The sequence below is a fragment of the Rhinichthys klamathensis genome, unplaced genomic scaffold (assembly GCF_029890125.1).
Source record: "Rhinichthys klamathensis goyatoka isolate OS25496 unplaced genomic scaffold, OSU_Roscu_1.1 h1tg000236l_1, whole genome shotgun sequence".
NCBI lineage: Eukaryota > Metazoa > Chordata > Actinopteri > Cypriniformes > Leuciscidae > Rhinichthys > Rhinichthys klamathensis.
In genome coordinates, this window is record NW_026606759.1 from 3,627,228 (window position 1) to 3,654,318 (window position 27,091).

Below are 27,091 nucleotides of genomic sequence, written 5' to 3' on the forward strand. Positions count from 1 at the left end.
AAGTTGTCGGTAGTCGGTAAAAAAAAAAAAGTGATTTATGAAAATTAGACTATTATACAATGGACTAAACCATAGGTTCTCAAAGTGCGGCCCGCGGGCCAATGGCGGCCCGCCGAAACATGTCTCCGTTTAGTGGTGTTTAGCGGCATCCATAGGCATAAGCGGTAATTACATGGTCCGACCGACCGATCGCACTTGACCTCACTCCCAAGGCCACCAGGAACAGTGGTTGTCTACACAGGAATAGGAATCGTGGCCAACCGAAACCAGCACCACAAATCCCATTGCAATTTAAAAGGGTATGTTGACCAAGTAATCAATATTCAATGTGACTTAATAATAATCTTAACAATGTCAAGCTTATTAATGGCCGCGTTTCCATTACCTTTCAAAATGTTCGCGGGCGCGAACACTTGCATTTTCCTATCAACAGTGGAAACAACTTAAACTAGTCTATCATTTCTGGTCATACAGAAAATAATAATGCATTATTCGCAACTACTTTTATTTGTGTAAACTCATAACAAGAAAACACTTTAAAACACTTTAAAACAAACAAACTCGAATCGAAAGCAAATACCTGATTATGTAATCCGTATGAAAGGTGGATTTCTCTCTAAAAGCGCATCTGCTTAACAGCGGAGATGGAGATATGTTTTTAGCCGACACTTAGAAAACAATAGTTTATTAATAAACAATTAAAATGCCTCGCTGTTTTTTCAGACGCATTTATTATCATTAGCCTATAACTCACCTATAAATCAGGCTAGATCAGACACGTACAGGCTATATGGCTCTTCTCATTCATCACTGCGGGAAAAATATAAATTCCAGGTTCTAATTTGGCCTTAGAAAACCAGTAAAATCGACATGTTTTCCATATTAATTTGTGAATATTTAAAATGTTTAATAAAGGGGCAAAAAGTAATTTAAACAAAAATCTGAAAAAGTCTGTCGATATTTACTTTTTTTGTGCAGCAGTTGGTGTAGCCAGTTCAAATAAAAATTTTGTTCAACTTTGCGTTTTAAAAAGACAACAACCGTTCATTTTTCGTTTTTCAGTTAGGGGTTAAAAAGATAGATAATAATATGCAAATCTACAATAATGGAAACGCGACTGACAAGTAATGATAGAAATGAATGATGATGATGACTTGTTTGGTAAGCTTCTATTTTAAAAGTTTCTTTCTCTCCCCCCCAAAATTTTCACAAGTTTTGCCAGGTTTAGCCTCAGTTATGAATTAAAATGTGTTTATTGCAACTAATGTAAACTGTAGAGATGCAACCTGGTCATTAAAATAATTTCAAATGGGATTTTCTTTTCAGTTTTTTTTTCTTCGTTTTCTCCCCCGCCACTTTGGCGGCCCTCAGTTCAATGTTGGGTTCCTAAATTGGCCCTCACCTGTCAAAACTTTGAGAACCCCTGGACTAAACGCTACTAATGTTACAGTTAGCCATCTCATTCCAAGATCTTTTTGTGTGAAGTGAACAAATCCCTCACACTCAATTTTTCATAACTCGCCTGTTTGTACTTAATTAACCAATAAAAACATTTGGCATGAGGTCACAGCGTTTGGGTTCACGCGCTCACAAGGTTTGCGAAAAGTAAAGGCTACAGGCTAAAACTCTCGAGGTTAGAGCCAGGGCAGACGACAGGAATCATCATCTTTCTTTATTATTGTTAGAACTACCTCAAAAGCGGCATCTCTTCGGAGCTGTCTTCTTAAATGAGCCGCGGTAATGTTTCAAATGAGCTTCTAATGCTAGACAAACGACTTTATTTTCAACGCGACTACCTTGTAAGTTACCCAAACCATTTTGAAACTTTAAAACAAAATTCTGTATCAAATTATAGGCAAGAGAAGTAGTTTGTTTAGGCATGGTTTGTAGGGAATTACAAACCTGTGCACACATATTCAAAAGCACGTAATTATAGAATCAATTCTTAATGCGCATGTGAACGCCATCAGCGTTTATCACAGGTTCAGTTTAAAGTCTGTTTAGAGAGAACACCATCAACTTAGCGACCCTAATTTAATAACAAATGATCATTTTGACGGGGGTGAATCAATCAAAACTAACTTTAGCTGGAAATAACATTATTCGAGAATCGCTATAAAGCCAAAACATTCTCGGCTACCTTAAGTTATATGTTTATCTCTGTAAAGCTGCTTTGAAACAATCCATTGTTAAAAGCGCTATATAAATGAAGATGACTTGACTTGACTTGACTAATAACTTTGACATCCTTAAAAGCTTTTCCATAAATTTATAGCAATTTTGTTGATCTGGACTGTTTTGATTTTTCCCTTTAGATGCAGTCAGTGGCGGTTCTACATTGAATTACACCCTGGGCGAGACTCTCTTCGAGCGGAAAATACTAAATATTATGGGTGGAGCCAAACCCGAATACGGTATTCGGAAAGGCACAAATAACGTGTTTTTTTACGAATACATATTTCGAACAAATACTTTAAAAAATATTTGTATTCGGGAACAAGAAAACTTTATATCAAAAAGCTGCGTTTCCTCACGAGACCTCAGTGCATGCACGGATGAGTGAAAGAGTGAGTGAGTGAGTGAGTGACGTTCAGGAAGAGGTGACTGACACAGGCTGCTCCACACAGCAACAGACATAAAATTTACGCTCGGCTGAGCGAAAAAACACTTGACTGCATCACTATTTTTGTTGAATAGATTTTTATACCTTAACTGGGTTCCGGAGGCAGTTTATAACTTTCGGGAAGCGGAGTTTGATCGGGAGATTATTCCATTACGCTGCATTATTGACGTCTGTCTGCAGTCGGATGCTCTCATGTGCGCTCTGTTTACGTAGCTCTGTTAGCTCGGTTGTTTTTATTACATGGCTTGGTTGAATTCTAATGTAGAATGCGGTCTGTTATTTCTTAATAACAGACCGCTGCTAAGTATAACACACCGTTGCCATGAAAAACAGAGCGTTGCCATGGATTCTAAACGTAGAGACGGAACGGACTATTTTCTTTAGCGGAAGCAATACAATCGTTTTTAAATCAATAAACTCCTTTTTAAATCAATATTTTGAGTCAAATTATTGATTTATTTGGTAGGTAGCCATGTAATAAGTGGGATAATGTATAGCGAGGCGGTTGTTATAACGAATACAACCCCTTCAAGCTGATTCAAGACCCGCTTGGCCGCTTGGCGTCGGGCTCATGTTCAGCGTCCTCCAACAAGGACGGGTGGTGGTGGGGTTCATAATGTTCACAATGGTATTTTATTCGTTGTTGGTTTAACCATGGATGAGGTAATGGCTGTTATGTTATTTTCTTTTCAATGACGTACTTGTTACATGTTCGTTGCTGGATTTATAGAAAAACATCAACGAATATTGCATATCCATAATTATTATAATGGATATAATTAAAGAATACTTACACTATAACGTAAATTAGAAGTGTAATGCAAAAAAAAATGGATTTTACGCCTATTTTGAATTTTACTCGAATACAAATACAAATACTTTTCCCCCCTCAACAAATACAAATACAGATACAAATACCGGCTGCTTTGCACACCCCTACTAAATATGCACCGAAAATCATAGTTCACATTTCAGTGTTGACGTTTAACCCTCTGGGGTCTGAGGTGTTTTTCGGGCCCTTGAGATGTTTTGACATGCCCTGACATTTGTGCTTATTTCAGCTACTTAAAACATACCATTTGCCAACATATAAATTTGCTGTATTCAGCACAAACTCTGCTACAATTATATGTGAGCAAAATGGATGTACAATTGTACATGTTTGCATTTTATAGAAAAAAAATATTATGCGTGGTTAGTACGTTTTGGGGGAAAAAAATATCACCGCAATAAGGCCATTTAACACATACTGAATAATTGTCCACAAGACTTTTGAGTTACTATTCTTGTAGGCTAGAATTTTTACTTCAAAATGAAGTGAAAATCATTCTGACCACTCTTTCACAAACAACAATATAATGATTTAAATTAGGGCTGTCAAATGATTAATCGTGATTAATCACATCCAAAATAAAAGTTTTTTTTACATAATATATGTGGGTGCATTGTGTATATGTCACAGTTCTGTCACTATTATCTGTGTCTTCTCTGGGTTTAGTGACAGAGCTGTGACACTCCCGGTTTGTCATGTGTTTGTGTTGGTCTGGTTTATTGTGAGCACATGGCTTGTCTTGTATTCATTCTGCCATGTGCTCTCCTGTCAATTGTCTATCCCCTCCCATCTCGTTTCCTGATAATTGATTAATCTTTCCCAGCTGCCTTGTTCGTTACCCTCCTTGTTTGTTCCCCATTTAGGCCATGTCCACACGGACACGGGTATTTTTATAACCGGAGTTTTTCCTACAGCGTTTTAAAAAAAAATCCCGTCCACACATGCTCGGTCTCGTCTACATGAAAACGTAAAAACACGCTATCAAGCGCGGTCAAGAGCATGCCATGCCAGCAGGCGGCGATATAACCCTTAACCGTAAAGCCATGTTGGCCAATCAGAAGCGCAAATCTGACGTCAAACACAGCTGATAACGGCGCACACTCTGACGTCGCAAGGCAAAAACCCCGGTTTCACTGTCTACACGACAACACTGTAACCGGCGTTTCTGAAAATCCTCACCCTGGCAGGGGTTTTCAAAAATGTTCGGTTTCAGTGCGTTTTCGTGTGGACGAACGGCCGAACCGCGTAAAAAAAGTCACGGTTATAAAAATACCCGTGTCCGTGTGGACAGGGCCTTAGTCTCCCTGTGTTTGTAGTCCTGTGCTTGTTCGTTATTGATGTTCACCCGTGTTAGGAGTAATGACCTGTTTCGTGCCTGCTTTGTTTTTGTTATACCCGGATTTATTTTCTGTCTTAATTAAATACTCATTCTCTGCATTTGAGTCCTCGCTCTCCTTTCCACAACTATCCCGTGACAGAACGAACAAGCCATCATGAGGACTCAGCAGAGGAAGAAGTCAAGGGAACCACCGGTCCCTCCTTTGTCATGCCCGTTATATGAACGGATAGTGAAGTTCAGTGAATTGACCTCTCTTCGGCAACTGGGGACTAAAGTGAGGGACTTTGCCCAGAGTTTCACTGCAGCGGCAGAGGGATTGAGACTTAGTGAGGGTGCTCTGAAGGATCTATTTAATTATGCCCTTGATGAGCCCATACCTTTTGGCATTATGAGAGGTTTGGAGAGGTCGACGTTTGAGGATTTCCTAAGACTCCTAGAACGTCACATAGATCCTCCGAATTCGGTGGTCAGGGAGGACCCGACTTCAGGGGTCCCAAGGCCAGTGGTCCAGAAGGACTCAACTTCGGTGGTCCCAAGCCCGGGGGTCCGGGAGGACCCAACTTCGGTGGTCTCAAGCCCGGTGGTCCGGGAGGACCCAACTTCGGTGGTCTCAAGCCCGGTGGTCCAGCAGGACTCAACTTCGGGGGGCTCAAGTCCGATGGTCCGGGAGGCCCTGATTTCAGTTGCCCCAGATCTGTCCACTCTCTCAGTCACGTCTCCAGTGGTAGCTGAGGAGACTGCAGCACCCTCTCGCTCTCGGAGACGGAAGAGGAAGAGAGCTTCCGGTCAACAACGAGGCCCGGAGCTTGTTCCGAGGCCCACAGTCGAGACCCCGAAGTAGGGCTGGGCGATAAAACGATAACGATAATTATCGCGATATAATTTTTCTCGATAAAACGATATCAGGAGGTCGATAAATGTTCGATAATGTGTATGCGCCAAAAGCGTAACGAAACTCATTTGAACCGCGCGCCACACGGACCGTTTATCCGCTCGGCTCAAAGTCCAAACGGCAGGATGAGCTCACTAGAGCAGACGCGTTTACTCTGATCGTCTCGCTCACGAAATCCAGTGAGAAGCCCTTAAGTTCAGCGAAGAACACAAATGTCCAGTTTAAATCAGTTTAAAGGTAGATGAAACACCACTGACAAACAGGAGAAACACTGCGCAGCGAAACAGTCAGAATCTGAATTGATACTGAATCAATTTAGCCTACCATGGATTTACTGTAACGTTAGCCTAGTAATATTAACTGCACCATGAAATGTGGGATATACATATTGAATTGTTTCATATTATTAATGTAGACAATGTATTAAATGACTAATGGAATATAATTACAGTATTTGATAATGTATTTAACTGTTAGGCTACTGTTTTTCATACAAATACCATAGAAATCATAAAGTTAAATTTTGCCATGATAGTGAGGTGCTATAGGCTGTACCTGGCTTTATCTGTGGTTATCATGATAATCTAAATGCATGATACTGGATGACCAATGGTTAATTTTAATAAAAACTCAAACAGTCAGAATATTACATTTTACCAAATAAAAATGTGTTACTTAAATAATAAAAAAAAAAAAAAAAAACAGATGTTACTGTTTTTGTTAATGAACATAAATTTAACATAGTAGCATAAGCTTGAGTTAGGATGCAGATTTACTGTCAACTCACTGTCAAATATGCATTTCAAGACAAAACATGTAATTTTAATATTGCAGCCTGCACTGCAAACTGTGCTGAAGAAATATTTTTCTTTTCAGATATTTATTTGAAAAATGACAAATGTTTGAATGTTCTACCTCAGATTTTTAAAACCACAACGCTCTGGTTTATACAACTTTCACTTAGGAGCAATAATCTGCCTTTAAACTTGAAAGAAATAAAGATTTGACATTTATCGTGATAATTATCGATATCGACTGATATAAAGAAAAATATCGTGATACATTTTTTTGGCCATATCGCCCAGCCCTACCCCGAAGCATCCAGTGAGGCCTGCAGCGGGGCCACCCAAGCTTCGGCACCCAGGGCTTCTCGCCCTGACGGCGCCACCCAAGCGCCTCGCCCTGACGGCGCCACCCAAGCGCCTCACCCTGACGGCGCCCTGACGGCGCCACCCAAGCGCCTCGCCCTGACGGCGCCACCCAAGCGCCCCGCCCTGACGGCGCCACCCAAGCATCTCGCCCTGACGGCGCCACCCAAGCGCCCCGCCCTGACGGCGCCACCCAAGCGTCTGGGCCTACCGACGCCACCCAGACGCCTTGTCCTGCCGGCGCCGCCCAAGCTCCTTGTAGTGCCAGTGCCGCCCAAGCACGTCACGTCTGCCGATCCAGAGACTGTTCAAGTCACTTCTGCCGATCCAGAGACCGTTTACGTCACGTCTGCCGATCCAGAGACCGTTCACGTCGGGCCTGCTGCACAAGAGACTGTTTGCGTTAGGTTTCCTGAGCCGGTGCCTGTCCCTGAGCCGGTGCCTGTCCCTGAGCCGGTGCCTGTTGATCCACCATGGCCACCTGAATGGTCATCTCCACCATGGCCGCCCGAAGGGTCTACACAGCCTGATCCGCCCTGGGGTCCTGCACAGCCTGATCCGCCCTGGGGTCAGTATCACATATTTTACTGGAGGCTGAAATATATTTCACTAAATCAATAGGCTATACCTAAACATGCAGTTATTCGCAAACAAAATACATAACGCATAAGGCAGTATTTTAGCATGATAATCAGTGTCATAAGCTAATCAAAACTATATATTTAATATACAAATATGTTTAGAGAGTAATATCACATTTAAAAAGTTTACACGAGCGAATGTTAGGGATATTGTGAGGCAATCTTTTCTGTAAGATGTCAAAAGCTAGGCAAAATATAGTCTGAAAATGAATTTGAGCTCTATACGATCAGAAAAGAAATGATAAAACACTAAACAACTTACTCTGAACGTGTAGGCCTATCCTCGGCGCGGGATCAATTCGTTCTTCAAAATGCAGCCGTTCCTCGACCGAGTTATAATCTTCCTCTGAGGAAAAGTGAATTCTTCCTCGCTGTCCAGAATCATCTGAAGGGCCTCTTTGTCGGAGTACTGTGCCATCCTCAAAACGCAATGAATCTATCAGTGAAGAAACTTCGTGTTTTTATGCCATTGATCGCTGGGCGTGTGCTATGCATAACGTTAGATCACCTATTTACCATGTGAAAAGTGCTAGGGGCGTGGCGGCCTCAGCTCATTAAAAATAATGAAGGGAGAACGAAAAAACTGTACCTCTCCTTGGTTTCAAACGGATTACATAAACTGGAAATATTTATTTTTTAATAAATTACTTCATTTAAAAGAAGAGAATACAAGCTTTAAAAAGACACATCTCTCGTGTCTCTGTGGCAAGCATTGACTTAGTTACAGTTCATTTTTCGGACGCGTTTTATGGAGTTATTATCCTGTCAAATGTCGAGAGCGCATTATTGTAGCGCGAAAGTACATTAATATAATGCGCGAGCGCGAATCTCTCTGCTCGCGCGCGGAATATGATGTGCCGAGCGCGAATCTCTCTGCTCGCGTGCGGAATATGATGTGCCGAGCGCGAATCTCTCTGCGCACGCGCAGAATACATTGTGCCGAGCACGAATCTCTCTGCTCCGCGCTCTCAGATACACGCTGCTCTTGTAAGAATTCTCTCTCTGGGCTGAGTGGGCTCGCTCAGAGAATATGCCTGCACTTAAAACGTGTTCAGTGCAATCGCGAATCTCTCCTCTTCCCCAGCTAACAATTTTAGGTTATAAGAACGTTTTCATAACGTTCCCATTAACCCTCTGGGGTCCAAGGTGTTTTTGGGGTCCTTGAGATGTTTTGACATACTCTGACATTTGTGCTTTTTTCAGTTGCTTATAAACATATTACTGGCAAAGGTGTAATTACACTCTATATAGCACAAACAGGGCAACCATAATGTGTTATCAACATGTATGTACATTTTTGTATTTTTGAGAGAATATTGTTTATGCGTGGTTATTGAAAAAACTAAAACTTAAAGTTTCTGAAATAAGGCCACAAAACACATACTAAATATGTGTCCACAAGACTTTTGACTAATGGATGTTGTCGCCTAGAGTTTTTTCTTCAAAATGATCTGAAAATCATCCTGCCTTATCATTCACATAAAACAATAGATTGGTTTAAATTTAAAAATGACACTTTTTGTTTGGAAAGGCGATATGCGCAGGGGTGTGACCTGCTGTGATTCACACCTGAGAAGACAATGGGCCCGCATAATGAGCGCATAATGGGGCTGCATACTAATGACCCTTTCATTCAGGTGAGCCACAAGAATGACAATATATATATATATATATATATATATATATATATATATATATATATATGCCTATATAATACAAAATTGGTTCACAGTTCCAATTATTTATTTATTTTTCAAATTGTGCTTGCAAATTGTATAATATCAAATGTAAAAATTTCTAGTAATTGTGCAGTTAATTCTCATACTGTTTTTACAGAAAGTTTGGGAATATATCCCAAATGTGTCACTAATAAAACACAATACAAATAATTTAAAGAGGAGGCTTATATTGAGCTTTTAAGATTTACCTATGATTTATTTATTTGCAGCCTACATATATTTTTGCTATTTTAATAAAAAGGTTACAATTACAACAACAATTAAAATTTTAACTATATTTCAAATGTAATCTTTCTTTGCATATATTAAAGTATACATTTTATCATACATATTTCACAGTTGCAGATTAATTAGTTTGAATATAGCCTAATCGAACAAACACTATAATAACATCTTAGCAAACAAGCTTATTTGATGTGGCAGTATTTTACAGTAAAAACGACATCTTGTCTTTCATATGTAACATCGTTTTTATGATTAGGACATATAAATGTTAATTTGCAGTTTAATACGTTGCTTAAAAATATTTTATTTCAACATATTTCAGTCGATTTTTACTCATCTCAGTATTGGAATATAGTTAGGTAAAAACTGTTCATTCATTCACACACAAAACGCGATTCAAACAGTCTTTTTGTTTACAGACACTATTTCATATCGCGATTAGCACAAAGCACTTGAAAATAAAGAATGTACCTATTTCCTCAGCTGGATCCGTTGCTCCTCCAAATGAAACTACCTGTACTTCTGAGGTAATTTTTTCCATGATTATTATTAAGATAGTACTATTATTCCTCACAGCGTCGTAAATATGAGTCTCTTTCGGTGGGTTATCAAGCTGATGTGGGCGTGGATCGCCTCAGAGCATTTGTGTTTGAATAGAGCGCGCGCTCCGTGGGCGTGGTCAAATTAACTTTAATTAGCTGAGACGAGAACGACTATCATCTCTCTCTTTTCGTACAGATTACATAAAATGAGAAAATTAGTTTTTTATATAAATTACTTCATTTAAAAGAAGATAATTCAGGCTTCATGCCTGTGTGCCTGTATACCTGTTTGACTGAGTATTTGCAGAGTTACAGTTCATTTTTCGGACGCGTTTCAGAATGGACTTCACTGACAGAGAGAACGCAGAACGCGCATCATGTTTATTTTTCTTTATTAGGCGAAAAGCACAACACTTTGTTTTTATTATGAGGTTCCACAAAAAAAATACAAACTTAACAGGATCGAATGATGTACAACACTTATATGTAAGATCAAAATCAACAGAGTAATTTGAGTCTCTTTTGCACTGATAAGGAAAAAAGTGAGCTGGTATCGCCGGCGAGACCGCCGACCCCAGAGGGTTAAGTTATAAAAACATTATTTCTGAATGTTCTAGGGAATTTCAAAACGTCCAGTTTTTTAGACGTTGTAATGTTATTTCTTGGCAGGGGTGTAGTACCAAATTTTGGGCCCTGGGTACAAACCATCTTGCTGGGCCCCCCGCGACGAACTTTTGACTTGAGCTCGGCGACTTCTCCAACGGGGGGGGGGGGGGGGGGGGTTGTTGTAGAGACGGAGACGGACTTTTGACTTGAGCGCGGCGACTTCTCCAACGGGGGGGGGGGGGGGGGGGGGTATGGGTATGAGCGGACTTTTGACTTGAGCTCGGCGACTTCTAAGGGCCCCCCCCCCCCTGCCTCGGGCCCTGGGTACTCGGTACCCCTTTTCCCCCCGCTACCACGCCCCTGTTTCTTGGTTATAAGAACGTCCAATTCTCCCGTTATATAAACGTTGGTTGTAATAACGTTATTTCCTGGTTATAATAACGTTAGAACGTTCACTTCTCCCTTTATATAAACGTTGTATTAACGTTCTTGCTTGGTTATAAGAACGTTATTAAAACGTCCAATTCTCCCATTGTATAAACGTTCTCTTAATGTTTTTCTAAGATAATGAAAAACATTTCATTCAATAAAAAAAAAACATTAAGAAAGGTTTTAATAATTATTAAAACCTTTCTTAATGTTTTTTATATAACAAGGTAGCCTATATAATAGGCCTATATGAATAACCTAAAACAAGAACTTTCAGATTTTAAAATTAAGACAAAAAAAAAAGACAAAAAAAAGAATCATGTCTATAATATATGTGTAATGTAGTCCACTGAAGTCGAGTTGAATTGAACCCAAGTAGGCCTATAGTTTATTCCAATAAACCGATTTGGGTTGAAGTGACAATATGAAATTGACATGAACATAAACTTGGACTAAACATAGAATCACCAACAATGGTACAGGGAACAAAGCTAGACAAGAGACAATGGGAACACAAGGACAAGGATTATGACCAAAAACAACCAATGACATTCACAAGTTAAAGTTTATTTAATTTATATAGCTCATTTTTACAACAGCCACTGGCTGGCCAAAGAAAAAAGGGGGAAAAAAACCTACATAACATATGGAATAGCAATTTCTGATTGGTTGTTGCCGTTTTGACAGCATTTATGCCAAGAGCAAAGAGAAAGAAATCGAAGAGAAGAATAATTAGGCATGCGCGAACGCACGGGACAAAGTCTAACCACATACACGCTTACTTTAAGCGAAGAGGAGAGATTCGCGATTGCACTGAACACGTTTTAAGTGCAGGCATATTCTCTGAGCGAGCCCACTCAGCCCAGAGAGAAAATTCTTACAAGAGCAGCGTGTATCTGAGAGCGCGCGAGCAGAGAGGTTCGTGCTCGGCACATTATATTCCGCGCGCGAGCATTGAGATTCACGCACGCGCATTATATTAATGTACTTTCGCGCTACAATAATGCGCTCTCGACATTTGACAGGGGAATAACGCCATACGTTTCAGAATGGACTTCACTGACAGAGAGAACGCAGAACGCGCATCATGTTTATTTTTCTTTATTTGGTGAAAAGCACAACACTTTGTTTTTATTGTGAGGTTCCACAAAAAAAATACCTAACAGGATCGAATGATGTACAACACTTATATGTAAGATCAAAATCAACAGAGTAATTTGAGTCTCTTTTGCACTGATAAGGAAAAAAGTGAGCTGGTATCGCCGGCGATACCGCCGACCCCAGAGGGTTAAGCACAATTACAGGTTACGCCGGTGTAGCGATTGTACGCACGTATAAATATAATTAATTATTATTCATAACAGATTATGATCAATAATTAATAATTGAATTATCTTCAGAATTTACTGTAGAAAAATCAATAATATGATCAGTTTATCAGTTCATCCAATGAACGGAAAGCATAAACAATTATTAATTCTAGGAAATATAATATCTTCTTGGCCAAGAAAGACTAATTCCCAGCTAACAGCTAAATTAAGAAATAAATCAAGGGTCAAAGCATAGGTAACTTAGATCGAAGTTCAAGACAATAAATCGGTAAGCACATATCACAAGTAATGCTTCTCTTTTCAAATACAAACAATACTTTATTGATTATAAGCCTATGGCTAACACACAAAACAAATATCTAACACAAACACACGCACACGCATTCATACAAGTTGAAGAAAGACAGAGAGTGAGGAAGAATGAGTTTTAGGAGTTAGATGGTGAGATTCCCAAGATTCTATGCACTTATAAGACACAACCTAAACGAAGCATCAATAATTAATTTCACCCTTTTATCGTTTCTTAGGCGGGTGATTCAATTTTATATTAAACACCAGTTAAGAGTCTGGAGGCGTTACTTGCTTGTCCTTTGCGTTGCTTTGGGGATTCTCCTTTTTGTCGTAAAGGGGGTTTCCCGGTCCGTTGGTTGGCTGGCTGTCTCGTGCCTGGATAGATGTCTTGGGGCGGCCAATCACGTGGTGTGTTGGCGCGGATGAATGAAAGTCTTTGAAGTTGAAAGCTGGTTTTGCAGTTGAAACGTTAAAACGAAACTTTGCAGCAAAACTTAACTTAGAACCGAGACTTTTAACGGAAAAGAAACAACTAAGAAAAGAAAGAAAGGTGTGACGAGACGAGATGGCTTGGCTGAATCTGTTTTAACCCATATCTTGATTTGGGTCATTTGTCTCTGCGTCTACATGGTTACCACAACCATCGTCGGGCATCACAAGAGAGTCACCAGAGAGCAAGAGCGCATCACAAGAGAGAGGATCACAAGAGAGAAGACCAGAGAGCAGACCAGAGAGTTTCTGTGTTCGGGTCTAAGGTTTTAAAGTCCAATGTTTTGTCCCGCCTCCTGGAGGAATTTGGAATTCGGACAATAAGATACTATATGGTTATTTGAGAGGGGGGGTCTTTTCTATCCCCCCCCTTCTCTCATCGCGAATCATGTGTTCTCTGTGGTCTCATTGTTCTGCAGGCCTTAGCAGAGAGAACAAGAGGCGACAGTTTAGACATTATTACTATTATAAGAACATAAACATTTTTACACAGATTTCAATCAAGCCACCTTCTGAATTAATAATATATGAGCATAATGATAGGAAACACGACACTTTCATTCCAGCATCTCATAGCATAACAATTACATGACTTAGATGTGATCTAAGCAGAATAGTCCCATACAGGGGTTGTAAAACACAATATATAATTATGTTATGTTATATCATTTTGATTATGGGTCAGTCAGGAATTGTTCTGGGATGAGTTTTATGGATTTTGATATGTAAGAAAGTCCTTATGTGTGTGTGTGTGTGGGTATCCTTATGGTCCGCATCTGTCACATCCGTGGTGTGTACCACGTGAGAGTTTAGTTCGCATATCATGAGACCTTGGTCCTTAAAGAAAGGCTTCTTGTTTCACCATTTCTGAACAGATCTGTTCTTGCCAAATTATAAAACATTGACAACGTTCTCCCTTTAGTTAAGCAACAAAAGGTCTTCTTGGCTCATAGCCTCAGGGATAATTTGGAATATGCAGCCCCTTGTGTTTGGTTATGTCTGAAAGCTTCAATTGCCAGCAGCCATATCACCTTGTAGCCCAAGACTGGTTGCCCACTGAAGCTAAGCAGGGCTGAGCCTGGTTAGTACCTGGATGGGAGACCTTCTGAGAAAACCAGGTTGCTGCTGGAAGAGGTGTTAGTGAGGCCAGCAGGGGGTGCTATCCCTGTGGTCTGTGTGGGTCCTAAAGCCCCAGTATAGTGACGGGGACACTATACTGTCAAAATAGCACCGTCCTTCGGATGAGACGTTAAACCGAGGTCCTGACTCTCTGTGGTCATTAAAAATCCCAGGATGTCTTTCGAAAGAGTAGGGGTGTAACCCCGGCATCCTGGCCAAATCTGCCCATTGGCCTCTGTCCACCATGGCCTCCTAATCATCCCCATATACTGATTGGCTTCTTCACTGTCTCCTCTCCACCAGTAAGCTAGTGTGTGGTGAGCGTTCTGGCGCAATATGGCTGCCGTCGCATCATCCAAGTGGATGCTGCACATTGGTGGTGGTTGAGGAGATCCCCCCCTCTATGTAAAGCGCTTTGAGTGCCTAGAAAAGCGCTATATAAAATGTAATGAATTATTATTATTATTAATTGTGTTTGGTCCATTCTCAATGTTGCTACACCGGGTACAGGGTTACAATATCAACGTTAATTCAATTTGCAAAATTAAAAAGGTGATTCAACGTCGACAGAAGACCATAACCCGAAAGGTAAGAGTGAAACGACGTCGCGATTTCAACGTTGATCCGTTTTGAATCGAAAGGTAATTCACTGTTGATTCAACCATGGTACCTGACGTTTTTTCAACGGTGAATCAACGTTGAAATGCCGGCTGGGTCTGTTTGAAGGGGCGTGTCTGCTGTGGGATTCAGTGTAACCGCCCACTGCTGTGATTGGCTGTGGGATTCAGTGTAACCGCCCACTGCTGCGATTGGCTGTGGGATTCAGTGTAACCGCCCACTGCTAAGATTGGCTGTGGGATTCAGTGTAACCGCCCACTGCTGCGATTGGCTGTGGGATTCAGTGTAACCGCCCACTGCTGTGATTGGCTGACATGCTTGCATATGAAATAGCTACATATTACATGTGAAACTCTCTCGAATACTTTTACTACAGCTATTATACGTTTTTACTATTACAGCTATCGAGATTAATGAATCGTGAGAAGTTTTTAGATCTATTCCCATCACATAAAATGTTGCTGTGATGAGCATTGAGCAGCAGATGAGTCTGTTGATCGCGAGCATGAAGATCTTCTCATTGCAACGCAGTTTCTGCATTCTCTAATGCTGTCACCAATGCAAACACGTACAGTAAGAGCTTCGTTGTGGAGTGTAACGTGCGTCATTGATTTCATAACGAGTTGTCCAGATAAACTCGCGCTGTGTGGAAAGATTGTTCTTTGATCGCTTTCTGTATAATTTGTTCACAGATTAAATACGATTATTTTCATCCTACTAAAAGAAACGATGTGATGTTGATATTTTAGTCACTGGCTTGACTCACTGATGCATAAACAGTATTGAACGATTTTGAGAGAAAGATTACCTGTCTGAACTTGAACAATTAGGCTACACATCAGAAATTGTTGCTTGGTAGCTCGATGATTTATTTCCAGACGTTCATCAAGGCCAGCTCTGTATTGGCCCAAGTTGAGGAAACAGTCGTCGGTGAAATGTTTGGACCATACAAAACTTTGGGAAGTTGTGTCGGCGCATTTCCAGAGAAAATAAAATTAACCCATTGTTTCTTCAAAGGCTCGGATGAAGGAACTAAAAAATACTTTTGTGTTCATTTGTACATCCGAACACTGATCAACTGCCATGCTTCGCTCGTTTGAAGGCCATGATATCTCTCGAGGAAAAACTCTAATCGCGCTCGCGCGTTCGTCTTCCTAGCTCATTTTCTCATGGGCGAGCCAAATTCTCCGGGCGGGCAAAGCAGAGAAAGGGGAGGTAACCTTTCCTCCTTATGACATCATAAGGAGGAGATTCAAGATCAGCGCGTCTGAGCTGCAGAGAAGAGAAAGATAGCCAAAGCTCGGTTTACACCGATTGACATGTCTAGCCACTGGGGGACCATATACAGGCTAGGGGAACTCATATTAATGTTTAAAAACCTCAAAAAGTGAAGATTTCATGTCAGGGGACGTTTAACATGTCAAAATCGAACGATTAAGGAAAAAACCTCTGGCGCCTAAAGGGTTAAAGCTGTTATTGGTGTTTGCAGCACTATATTTGACTGGAAGGGTAAAACTGTCGGTTATTTTCGTCAGTTATGGCTGTTAGATCTAGCATTCGGTAACACTTTACTTGAAGGGGTGTGCATAAGACTGACATGACACCATATAATCATGACATGACACACGTCATGAATATGAAGGAGGTTGTATGCATGTTTATGACAACTGTCATTAAGTGTCATTCACTGACAGGTTATGATGTATTGGTTTATGTCAAGTTTTTATAACAAAGACATCTCAAACAATGTCATATTTGCATTAACATTTTTATAATTGAGCGAATGACACATGCATAAACATGCATAAAACCTCCTTCATATTCACGACATGTGTCATGTCATGATTATGAAGGTGTCATGTCAGTCTTATGCACACCTCTTCAAGTAAAGTGTTAACCATAATTTATGTGAATAAATCACGAAGAGAGAGAGATTTGTACAAATATAATGTAGTGATTCAGTAGCGAAAGTATTTTATGACTTAAAGTTGCAAGTTGCAAGTGAAGTTGCATCGTGATAGTGTTGTCACGATACTAGATATTCTAACTTCGATACGATACCTTGAAAAATATCGATATTCGATACCACGGAGAAAAAACTGCAACAATATTAAGGGGGTATTTTTTTTTATTTAAAGCTAAATATAACAAGTCTAGAACATGACAATGAGGTATATTTTACATGAACAAAAATGTCCTGAGTTCTATTTGTTTATATTTTTTAATTGGACCAGAGCTAACATGATCCGTTGTATTTGTATTACCTACTGTTATCAAAGATTAAAATATACTGTAACAAAAAAGCACTTAACAGTATCAAATTGGAGGATAGAGAGTCAGTAATGTATAATAAGATTAAACATTCAATTTTCAGTTAAAGGCATGTCATTATTGAATTCAGAGATGCCATTGTCTAGCTGTTTAGTTTAATTAATATATGTGTAATCAAATTGATGATAATCGCTAATGAAGGAAAATTGCAGAATTAAATAATAATTTTTGAATAAAGTTAAATAGGCACCAGTTAATTTACATTTGACCACAACAATATTTGTCTAAGATTCCTCAGTCAGATTATGTTAACTTTAAGAATTAAAACGAGACAACACAGACTCTTATCAACAACAATACTAGGCCATCTTGGTTAATGTTTCAGAAAAGTTCAAATGAGAAGAGTTACAGTGTTTCCTTGAGGATTTTTTTTAGCAGTGGGGGCAGATCTGTCCAAACAACACACACCCCTGATGCTGAGCATATGCTGCTAAATAGTAGCCTACCCCTGGAGCCTGTTCCTTAAGTCTGTTTTCACCTATACAATAATTTTAAAAAATGAGTGATGTGAGGGATTATTGATAGTCAAACAATCTGTTGGGTGCCCGCAGCCCGCTCGCGTGTCCGCGCTATTCTCCGACATGCCCGCTCGCGGTGTGTAGCGCGTGTCCACGCTATTATCCGACATGCCCGCTCGCGGTGTGTAGCGCGTGTCCACGCTATTATCCGATATGCCCGCCCGCGGTGTGTAGCGCGTGTCCACGCTATTATCCGACATGCCCGCTCGCGGTGTGTAGCGCGTGTCCGCGCTATTCTCCGACTCCGACATGCCCGCTTGCGGTGTGTAGCGCGTGTCCGCGCTATTCTCCGACTCCGACATGCCCGCTCGCGGTGTGTAGCGCGTGTCCGCGCTATTCTCCGACTCCGACATGCCCGCTCGCGGTGTGTAGCGCGTGTCCACGCTATTCTCCGATATGCCCGCCCGCGGTGTGTAGCGCGTGTCCACGCTATTATCCGACATGCCCGCTCGCGGTGTGTAGCGCGTGTCCACGCTATTCTCCGACTCCGACATGCCCGCTCGCGGTGTGTAGCTCGTGTCCGCGCTATTCTCCGACTCCGACATGCCCGCTCGCGGTGTGTAGCTCGTGTCCGCGCTATTCTCCGACTCCGACATGCCCGCTCGCGGTGTGTAGCGCGTGTCCGCGCTATTCTCCGACATGCCCGCCCGCGGTGTGTAGCGCGTGTCCACGCTATTATCCGACATGCCCGCTCGCGGTGTGTAGCGCGTGTCCGCGCTATTCTCCGACTCCGACATGCCCGCTCGCGGTGTGTAGCTCGTGTCCGCGCTATTCTCCGACTCCGACATGCCCGCTCGCGGTGTGTAGCGCGTCCACGCTACTCTCCGACTCCAACATGCCTGCTCGCGGTGTGTTTTTTACGCGTGTCCGCGCTATTCTCCGACATGCCCGCTCGCTGTGTTCTTAATCAATCAACCAAAGCCGGTCGCGGGGGCGCCGCCCTCGCCATCTTTCCATTCACTTCACTTTTGCTATTTAACCAGAGCGAATGAGACGAGTGCGTCACGTGTGGTGTTTGTCAACGCGCCTTTTGAGAGAAGTGAAAGTGACTGCTCGGCTAGTATCGATACTTCGGGAAATTAGTATTGGTACCGTTCAGATATTTCAGTATCGATATTTATCGAAATATCGATATTTTTGACAACATTAGCTCCTGAATGCTTCTGTGTGTTTCCCCTCTCTGTGTGTAAGATTAATCCTTATTAAAGTTACAAGAGCTATTCAGTCAAGAGGTGTGAGGGATTTTCTTGTCTTCTGTTGTTTAATTAACATCAAAAACACAGACAGCAGGAAAATGAGGCTGCTGTCACTTTAAGATCCAGCACACTTATACTGTACACATGCGTTGTCTTTCTTGTCTGTTTACGTTCACTTTAGACATTACCTACTATGTTTGCTGGGATACTCGCAGAGACGGGCATGTTGACATCATTTATGTGTTGTGCTGTCTGAGACATGGCTCTCCTCTCCGTGTGCTCTTCTCACACTCTGTCTGTCTGTTTTACGTGTTGTTCTTTTTAACAAACCATATTATAGATGCGTTGTAATTTGAGATGAACCGCAGTGCAAGTGCGTTTAGAACAGTGCGGTTCAATTTTTTTCCGAGAACCGTAACACCCCTAGTAAAAATGGTGGTAACACTTTATTTTAGGGGTCCAGAATTATGCATTAGTTAAGCATAAATACACTAGTAATGAATGATTAACTTGTTCAATATTACGCATTAGTTACGCAAGAACTAGTAATTAATGTTTAACTTAACCTATAGTAAGGACATATTAGCCATTGAAGGATCCACATTCATGCGATAAATAAGCTAGTCATTAAGGATTACCTGAATGTACAGTAAACGCGTTTTAGACATTATTTACAAAAACCATATAATTTCAGTGATTCACCATCTTTTAAGTTAACTGAACAATATGAGGCTAGTAATTATGTTTAATTAGCGCTGGTTTTACAGTTATAAATTGCTAAAATAATGTAGTGGACAATTTGACCCTGTGTTTTAAAGTGAAAGTTATATCCTCAATAATTATGGCGCTTATTGAGTGATATTTAGGTTTATTGACCAGAATAAGCCAATAATTATAGCTGAACTACTACTCACACAGTACTAATAAAGACAATTTGTTTAGTGTTTAACTCTCTGGGGTCGGCGGTCTCGCCGGCGATACCAGCTCACTTTTTTCCTTATCAGTGCAAAAGAGACTCAAATTACTCTGTTCATTTTGATCTTACATATAAGTGTTGTACATCATTCGATCCTGTTAAGTTTGTATTTTTTTTGTGGAACCTCATAATAAAAACAAAGTGTTGTGCTTTTCGCCTAATAAAGAAAAATAAACATGATGCGCGTTCTGCGTTCTCTCTGTCAGTGAAGTCCATTCTGAAACGCGTCCGAAAAATCAACTGTAACTCTGCAAATACTCAGTCAAACAGGTACACAGGCACACAGGCATGAAGCCTGAATTGTCTTCTTTTAAATGAAGTAATTTATATAAGAAAATGTTTTTCTCATTTTATGTAATCTGTACGAAAAGAGAGAGATGATAGTCGTTCTCGTCTCAGCTCATTAAAGTTAATTTGACCACGCCCACGGAGCGCGCGCTCTATTCAAACACAAATGCTCTGAGGCGATCCACGCCCACACCAGCTGCCCACCGAAAGAGACTCAGATTTACGACGCTGTGAGGAATAATAGTACTATCTTAATAATAATCCTGGAAAAAATTACCTCAGAAGTAGGCTACAGGTAGTTTCATTTGGAGGAGCAACGGATCCAGCCGAGGAAATAGGTACATTCTTTATTTTCAAGTGCTTTGTGCTAATCGCCATATGGAATAGTGTCTGTAAACAAAAAGACTGTTTGAATCGCGTTTTTGTGTGTGAATGAACAGCTTTTACCTAACTATATTCCAATACTGAGATGAGTAAAAATCGACTGAAATATGTTGAAATAAAATATTTTTGTATAAGCAACGTATTAAACTGCAAATTAACATTTATATGTCCTAATCATAAAAACGATATGTTACATATGAAAGACAAGATGTCGTTTTTACTGTAAAATACTGCCACATCAAATAAGCTTGTTTGCTAAGATGTTATTATAGTTTTTGTTCGATTGTAAGCTATATTCAAACTAATTAATCCGCAACTGTGAAATATGTATGATAAAATGTATACTTTAGTATATAATACAAAGAAAGATTACATTTGAAATATAGTTACATTTTAATTGTTGTTGTAATTGTAACCTTTTTATTAAAATAGCAAAACTATATGTACATATAAATAAATCTTAGGTAAATCTTAAAAGCTCAATATAAGCCTCCTCTTTAAATTATTTGTATTGTGTTTTATTAGTGACACATTTGGGATACATTCCCAAACTTTCTGTAAAAACAGTATGATAATTAACTGCACAATTACTATAAATTTTTACATTTGATATTATACAATTTGCAAGCACAATTTGAAAGATAAATAAATAATTGGAACTGTGAACCAATTTTGTATTATATAGGCATATATATATATATATATATATATATATATATATATATATATACATATATATATTGTCATTGCATTGCATTCTTGTGGCTCAGTGACACACCTGAATGAAAGGGTCATTAGTATGCAGCTCCATTATGCGCTCATTATGCGGGCCCATTGTCTTCTCAGGTGTGAATCACAGCAGGTCACACCCCTGCGCATATTGCCTTTCCAAACAAAAAGTGTCATTTTTAAATTTAAACCAATCTATTGTTTAATGTGAATGATAAGGCAGGATGATTTTCAGATCATTTTGAAGAAAAAACTCTAGGCCACAACACCCATTAGTCAAAAGTCTTGTGGACAGATATTTAGTATGTGTTTTGTGGCCTTATTTCAGAAACTTTAAGTTTTAGTTTTTTCAATAACCACGCATAAACAATATTCTCTCAAAAATACAAAAATGTACATACATGTTGATAACACATTATGGTAGCCCTGTGTGTGCTAAATAGAGTGTAATTACACCTTTGCCAGTAATATGTTTATAAGCAACTGAAAAAAGCACAAATGTCAGAGTATGTCAAAACATCTCAAGGACCCCAAAAACACCTTGGACCCCAGAGGGTTAACTAACACATAATTGAGAACAAGTTAAAGTCCTCCTGTGGTATTAAAAACAAAACAAAAATCAGGCTGTGTCAATGTGGTGTTTTTAATATGCTTTGAGACAAACCATGTGCAAATTCATATCAACACCATTGCAGTGAAAAAAAGTTCTCAAAACCACGGTTTGAAATCGCTGGTGTTTCTGACGTCACAAACTACCTTGTAACCAATCAGATCAACGTGTGATCGTCAACGAGTGGATCTCTGAACTGCTGTGAGTGAGTGGAGGCGGGGCTCATTTGCATATTCATAGAACCGCACAAACTAAATGAGGCACGGGTGTACAGTCACATTCAAGCTATGTATATTTTCTTTTGTTTAAATATGTCATTTTGGTGATCAAAGATTAGGGGTGTCACGATTCTCCAAATCCTCGATTCGATTTCATTTTCGATTCTAAGGTCACGGTTCGATTTGATTCTCGATTTTTACATTTACTTTTTTTTAAAGCCGAAACCGGCCAATCAGGATGTTCTCTGTCTTACATGCGCTTCATGAGTCACACACGCAAGGTCTCTCGCTCTCTCGCTCTCTGCCGCGCACGCGCTATACGGTTTGGACTGGAGCACAGTTTTTTCTGTCTCGCATGCGCGCTCTTGCTCGCTCACTCTAGATTCCGGGAGATTCTAACTAATTTGCGTGCATCAGGGAGCCGCTATCAATATGCGGGAGACTCCCGGAACTTCCGCAAGACTTTGGATGTCTGCAAACTGTGGCTTTTTTGAAGCGCGAACGTTATCAACATTACTCACTGGAAATCCCAAAAAACTTCCACACCTGCGACTTCAATGAAAGAGGAGGGGTTCACGTTCTGTTGATGGGACTCCTGCATCTGTACTTGCCATACTATCTTTTGAATGGCTGTAGCTAAGTTAGAGGAGGATGACCATAGACTTGCAGCACTTCAACACGCCGTGTTTTTTCCGCTTGGCAAGCCGAACGGACGTGACATGGGGGCGTGGCAGTATCGACGATTGTGAATTAATTTCGATCGATTTCGATTTTAATTAATTTCGATCGATTTCGATTTAAAATCGAAATCGTGACACCCTTACAAAGATACGTTTTAAGGGATACAATTATTGACTATAGGGGGACTTATAATGCATAATTCTGGACCCTTTGAATTTGGATTTTGAATCAAATTTCAATTCGATATGTGCATTGATTTGATTGTACTTTACTGCTTTGTGTTACTTTTGTTATTTGACTGCATTAGACAGTTTAATAGGTCTAGAAGAGAAAAGATCCTAATGAATTAAATGTGAGCCTTGAAGTTTATTAAGTTTTCTTCCCATTTTAGTCAACCCAATATTATAAATAGAGATGCACCGATTACAATTTTCTAGGCCGATCCCGAGTTTGACCTGCCGATACCGATTTTAGCCGATTCCGATTTAATTTTTTTAATCGGATTTAATTTTTTTAACCCTCTGGGGACCAGAAACGCGCCGGCGCGTTTTGCTCGTTTTTTTTCACATAGCAGAAAAATAGACTTAAAGTACTACCATCATTTCTGTTCATATAGAGTTAAGAAATATGAGAAAATAATCTGTTAAATGTCTACTTTTTTATGTGCCCACATACAATCGAAATAAAATATTGTGCTTTTGTAAAATAAAGAAAATAAACAGGGTGTGCGTTCTGCCTCTCGGTCACCGTGAACTTTTTTTCTGGAGCACGTCTCTAATCTTCAACACAACTCAGCTAATACTATTCACCCAGCCATAAGCAATATATCTTTTAAATCATTTGAGTTTGTACTTTTAAATGATCCGATTCAAAACTAAAATTATTATTCTCCGTTTATGTCATCTATATAAAAAGAGAGACGTGTCAGCCCATCTCATTATCGTTCTCTCAGCTGATTATCTGTGGTAATGTGACACGCCCACGGAGAGCACGCGCTATTCAAACGCAAATATGTGAAGCAACACATTGAGACGCGTTAACGCCCATGAACTCTGAAAACACACATTATTTTTTAGTCAGATTAATCTACTGTCGTCTTGCGCGGCTATATGTGGAACAATCCTGGGACATTTACCACTGGGTTATTTTCACTTCGAGGATGAACAGATTCAGCTGAGAAGTAAGTGTTTTTTGCAAGTGCTTTGTTCTAATCGCGATATAGAATAACGTAGTGTCTGTAAACGGAAAAATAGCATACTGTTAAATGTGAATCATGTTTGTGTCACACAGTTTGTGTGTGTGTGTGTGAATGAATGAATGAACGCACAGATACGCACTGTTACAGACTAAATAACAGACAACATTTCGTTGACTCGTTTTGGATAAAGTTTTTACTCTAAAATAGACATCAAATAAGCTTTTTTAGGAGTTTCTGCTCATATGTTAAATATATAGTATGTTTTGTCAATAAACTAATCAACTAAGATGTTATAGTGTTTGTTCAAGCTATATCAAAATAATGAATCCTCAACTTTGAAATATGTATGATCAAACTAAGACATTTATGGAGAAAGACAATTTTCTTTTCAAGATGTTTCCAACTCTAACTTTGAACTGAAATAAAACCATGTCTATATGGTGAAGGGTGTGTGATAGAAGTGTCCAGACGTATGCACCCTGTATTTTCCTTATAATATCCAAACAATCTAAAAGCCATTCTTTTTTAAATCTCCTCATTCTTTGTGCAAGGCTCCTGTAATGATATGGCCTGATAGCACCTAATAGGGCCATTATGGGAGGGTCTTTGTCTTTCTCAGGTGTGGAATGCCATACATATTAATGAGAGATCAAGCCTCCTGCATAAAGCTTTCTCAAACAAAACACGTCATTAAAAATGTAAAAGACTTTATTGACTTATCTGAATGAGTAGTCAGGATGATTCTCACATAGTTTTGGAGCAAATATTCTAGGCTATGTGATACAATTTTCAAAAGTCTTGTGAAGAAATAATCAATATGTGTTTTGTGGTCTTATTTCAGCAACTTTCATTTTTATTTTTTTCAATAACCACGCATAAACATTATTCTATTAAAAATACAAACATGTACATACATGTTGCTCAGATCTCATGGTAGCCAAGTTTGTGCTATATAGAGTGAATTTACACCTTTGCCATTAACATGTTTATAAATAACTGAAAAAAGCACAAATGTCAGTGCATGTCAAAACATCCCAAGGGCCCCAAAAACACTCTGGTCCCCAGAGGGTTAATCGGTCTATGAGCGACGGCTCGTGGTACCATCACAGCGGGGCACAAAATCACTCTCCAGAACATTCTCATTCACGGTTCCATGCTGGTGGAATGATCTCCCCACCCTCATCCGGAATGCAGAATCCGTGACAACATTCAAAAGACAACTGAAAACTCATCTCTTCCGGGAGCACTTAACATAAAAAAATACAAAATAAAAAAAAAAATCCTTTCCTCTAAATCCTCGCTTGCCTGGCTTATGCTACTCCGAGCTATGTCTGAACTTTGTATTTTGAGCACTTCTTGCGTTGCTTTTGCCTCTTCACGATGACTCGCTTGGTTTAGTCCTCAGTTGTAAGTCGCTTTGGATAAAAGCGTCTGCTAAATGACTAAATGTAAATGTAAATTTTTTCTAACCACTTTACAGCACACACAAATATTTATTTTCTATCTTCTCTTTAATAGAACATTTTGCATTGAGCATTTTCTGAACAGATAATCGCTATAAAATAGAACTATATAAATTACTCCTGGTGTGGGAAATTCACACACATCTAAAGTGCAGTGTTATGGAAAAACCATTTCCTTTTCACATCCAATATCCAACTAATTTTTTTTTATATATTTAACAAACTAAACTTCTGTATGAAAACAGGTAATGGCAATAAAATAATATATAAATTAAATAAATGTAGCCTTGCAGTATAAAGATATTTCTCTCTCACACACACAGGCCTATTGCAATCACTTGTACATCAATGGCAAGTTATATTTCTCAAACAGTTCTTCTCTCATCTGACACATGTCCAGCCGGGCTAGACAGGACAAGTGGAGCATGTGCAGGGAAACGATTGGGAAATAAAAACAAGTTTAAATGGGTAAACTTTCTATAAATATTTTTGAGTCTTCATGTTCTTTTCTGACATAGCCTAGCCTACTTCAGTTCTTGTTAAAACACACCAGACATGCAAATTCTGTGCATTTTGGGCACTTTTTGGATGAAATCATATTTATTTTGTCCATCAAAAGTGTGCTTTCACTTAAATTGAGCGCAGCAAAAATAGACTCAGCGCTGAAACCCGCGCTTCACTGTTGCTCACGCGACGCCCCTGCTCGACGCTCATGCGCTGCTCCTGCTCCCGGTGTGAATGCACTCATTGATTAACATGCACGCCGAACAAAACAAAAACGCGCTGCTCCCGCTTGCGGTGTGAAACGGCCGTAATTCACGAGGTTTCCTACAAGTGCGTTCAGTGTGCACGTGTGATGCTGATGTTGCGCGATGTTAATCATGCGGCGCCCCAGTGCATTTGACCGGCATAAAGTCGGATTATGTCAGACTGACCGGCCGGTCGCCGATCATGTGAAAATCGGCCGATTCCGGTCACCAGCCGATCAATCGGTGCATCTCTAATTATAAAACAAAAGCCATTTAATAATAATAATAATAATAATAATTCATTACATTTATATAGCGCTTTTCTAGGCACTCAAAGCGCTTCACATGGAAGGGGGAATCTCCTCAACCACCACCAATGTGCAGCATCCACTTGGATGATGCGACGGCAGACATAGTGCGCCAGAACGCCCACCACACACCAGCTTACTGGTGCAGAGGAGACAGAGTGATGAAGCCAATCAGTGTATATATATATATATATGGGGATGATTAGGAGGCCATGATGGACAGAGGCCAAGGGGCAAATTTGGCCAGGATGCCGGGGTTACACCCCTACTCTTTCGAAAGACATCCTGGGATTTTTAATGACCACAGAGAGTCAGGACCTCGGTTTAACGTCTCATCCGAACGATTTAAGCTGCCTACAATCATAATAACGTAAGGCCATTTTATTTTTGATATCAGAAATAGGAACAAATAAGCAAATTACAAACAATAGGACAAATACAATAGAAACAATATACAAGGGCAATTCTTAGACTATGGGCACTTTCATGTCCTTTGATCATATTTTACAAAAAACATTTAATTTTGAAAAATTCGCACTTTCATAGTTAACTTTACAACGAAAGTCCTTTAGGAACTT